This window comes from Triticum aestivum, chromosome 6B (genome assembly GCF_018294505.1).
Source record: "Triticum aestivum cultivar Chinese Spring chromosome 6B, IWGSC CS RefSeq v2.1, whole genome shotgun sequence".
Taxonomy (NCBI): Eukaryota; Viridiplantae; Streptophyta; class Magnoliopsida; order Poales; family Poaceae; genus Triticum; species Triticum aestivum.
This window is the reverse complement of record NC_057810.1, coordinates 195662922-195666759: the sequence shown is the minus strand read 5'-3', so window position 1 is coordinate 195666759 and position 3838 is coordinate 195662922.

Sequence of the window (3838 nt, the reverse complement as noted above, 5' to 3'; positions counted from 1 at the left end):
TATCCTTTCTGTTCTATCTATTCAAGAGTCCATAGTAAAATAACATGAAGCTATTCTTTCCATTCCATCTATCATAGACTTCATACTAGAATAACACCTTAAGACACAAATCAACCAAAACCCTAATGTCACCTAGATACTCCATTGTCACCTCAAGTATCTGTGGGCATGGTTATACAATATGCATCACACAATCTCAAATTCATCTATTCAACCAACACAAAGTACTTCAAAGAGTGCCCCAAAGTTTCTACCGAAGAGTCAAGACCAAAACTTGTGCCAACCCCTATGCATAGGTTCATGGGCGGAATCCGCAAGTTGATCACCAAAACATGCATCAAGTGGATCACGTGATATCCCATTGTCACCACAGATAAGCACGACAAGACATACATCAAGTGTTCTCATATCCTTAAAGACTCAATCCGATAAGATAACTTCAAAGGGAAAACTCAATCCATTACAAGAGAGTAGAGGGGGAGAAACATCATAAGATCCAACTATAATAGCAAAGCTCACGATACATCAAGATCGTATCACCTCAAGAACACGAGAGAGAGAGAGAGAGATCAAACACATAGCTACTAGTACATACCCTCAGCCCCGAGGGTGAACTACTCCCTCCTCGTCATGGAGAGCGCCGGGATGATGAAGATGGCCACTGGTGAGGGATCCCCCTCCGGCAGGGTGCCGGAACGGGCTCGTGAGAGGTTTTTGGTGGCTACACAGGCTTGCAGCAGCGAAACTCCCGATCTATTGTTCGCTTCAATGTTTTTAGGGTATATGGGAATATATAGGCGAAAGAAGTCGGTCGGGGGACGCCCGAGGGGCCCACGAGATAGGGGGCGTGCCCAGTAGGGGGGGGGGGGCGCCCTCCACCCTCATGGCCACCTCGGCTGCTTCTTGACTTGCACTCCAAGTCCTCTGGATCACGTTTGTTCTAAAAATCACGCTCCCAAAGGTTTCATTCCATTTGGACTCCGTTTGATATTCCTTTTCTTAGAAATACTGAAATAGGCAAAAAAACAACAATACGGGCTGGGCCTCCGGTTAGTAGGTTAGTCCCAAAAATGATATAAAAGTGTAAAGTAAATCCCATAAACATCCAAAACAGGTAATTTAATAGCATAGAACAATCAAAAATTATAGATACGTTGGAGACGTATCATAATCCTGTTCTGGAATTCATGTTACTAGACCATGGTGAACCTACGGACTATGAAGAAGCTATGATGAGCCCAGATTCCGATAAATGGCTTGAGGCCATGAAATCTGAGATAGGATCCATGTATGAGAACAAAGTGTGGACTTTGGTGGATTTGCCCGATGATCGGCGTCCCATAGAGAATAAATGGATCTTCAAGAAGAAGACTAACGTTGATGGTAATGTTACTATCTATAAAGCCCGACTTGTCGCAAAAGGTTTTCGACAAGTTCAAGGAGTTGACTATGATGAGACTTTCTCACCTGTGGTGATGCTGAAGTCTGTCCGTATCATGTTAGTAATTGCCGTATTTTATGATTATGAAATCTGGCAAATGGACGTCAAAACTACATTCCTTAATGGATAAGAAGAGTTGTATATGATGCAACCAGAAGGTTTTGTCGATCCTAAAGGTGCTAACAAAGTGTGCAAGCTCCAGCAATCCATCTATGGACTGTTGCAAGCATCTCGGAGTTGGAATATACGCTTTGATGAGGTGATCAAAGCATATGGTTTTATACACACTTCCGGAGAAGCTTGTATTTACAGGAAAAGTGAGTGGGAGCTCTATAGCTTTTCTAATATTATATGTGGATGACATATTGTTGATTGGAAATGATGTAGAATTTCTGGATAGCATAAAAGGATACTTGAATAAAACTTTTTCAATGAAAGACCTCAGTGAAGCTGCTTATATATTGGGCATCAAGATCTATATAGATAGATCAAGATGCTTAATAGGACTTTCACAAAGCACATACCTTGATAAAGTTTTGAAGAAGTTCAAAATGGATGAGTCAAAGAAAGGGTTCTTGCATGTATTACAAGGTGTGAAATTGAGTCAGACTCAATGCCCGACCACCGCAGAAGATAGAGAGAAAATGAAAGTCATTCCCTATGCCTCAGCCATAGGTTCTATCAGGTATGCTATGATGTGTACCAGACCTAATGTCTGCCTTGCCATAAGTCTGGCAGGGAGGTACCAAAGTAATCCAGGAGTGGATCACTGGACAACCATCAAGAATGTCCTGAAATACTTGAAGAGGACCAAGGATATGTTTCTCGTTTATGGAGGTGACAAAGAGCTCATCATAAATGGTTATGTTGATGCTAGTTTTGACACTGATCTGGATGACTCTAAGTCACAAACCGGATACGTATTTATATTGAACAGTGGAGTTATCAGTTGGTGCAGTTCCAAGCAAAGCATCATGGCGGGATCTACGTGTGAAGCGGAGTACATAGTTGCTTCATAAGCAGAAAATGAAGGAGTCTGGATGAAGGAGTTCATATCTGATCTAGGTGTAATACCTAGTGCATCGGTACCAACGAAAATCTTTTTTGACAATACTGGAGCAATTTCCTTAGCGAAGGAATCCAGATTTCACAAAAAGATCAAACACATTAAGAGACACTTCAACTCCATCCATGATCTAGTCAAGGAAGGAGACATAGAGATTTGCAAAATACATATGGATCTGAATGTGGCAGACACGTTGACTAAGCCTCTTCCACGAGCAAAACATGATCAACACCAAGACTCCATGGGTGTTAGAATCATTACAATGTAATCTAGATTATTGACTCTAGTGCAAGTGGGACGCTGAAGGAAATATGCCCTAGAGGCAATAATAAAGTTGTTATTTTATATTTCCTTATTCATGATAAATGTTTATTATTCATGCTAGAATCATATTAACCAAAAACTTGATACATGTGTGGATACATAGACAAAACACCGTGTCCCTAGTAAGAATCTACTAGACTAGCTCGTTAATCAAAGATGGTTAAGTTTCCTAACCGTTGGGGATATAACTATTAGTATGACCCGCCCAAGAGGGGCCGGGTTATACCTATGGCGATTCATCATCTGAATCCCACGAGGATATTGAAGATGGCAGTTTAGTTAAGGGCCCAAGGCCCAAAGGCGACTTAAGGCCCGTAGGGGTAAACCGCCATATATGTAAAGATTTGTATTGTAAGGCATGTAAAGATAGTCACCGAGCCGAACACGTTATCTATGAGCCGGCCGGGACTCCGTGAGCGGCTGGGCGTCAACCTGTGTATATAAAGGGACGACCCAACGGCGGTTCAGGACAAGAAACAACAGATTGAGCTAGGTCAAGCGGATTCGCTCCCTGGTAATCGAGACATAAGCAATACCACCCCAAACTGGATTAGGCCTTTACCTTCACGCAAGGGGCCGAACCAGTATAAACTCCCGTGTCCTTTGTCCCCTTCGAAGGCATCAAGGGATACACTATGGGCCGGATGACCAAGAGTCGTCGCGGCAAGCTCTACATCGACGATGCAGGCTGGGGCCGCAAGGCCGGCTCAATTGCGTACAGGTACCGGGTCCCCTTTGGTGGAATCCACGTCTTCATTGGCAAGATCGGCGAGCCGGGCCCTGAGCCGGACATCTGCACCGACATCATTGAGACGGCTCAGCGTGCGAGACCCACCCGAGCTCAGCTCGCCGTGAAGCATGCCTTCGTGGGATGCATCCATGGAGCAGAATTTGATGAAGGATCTATGTCTGGCGGTGAGACGGCCTTCTACTCTGATGGTGAGTCATCCACGGGCGAGACTACTTCATTGTATCAACTGCAAGATGGTGGGCTTGGGGGCTATTCT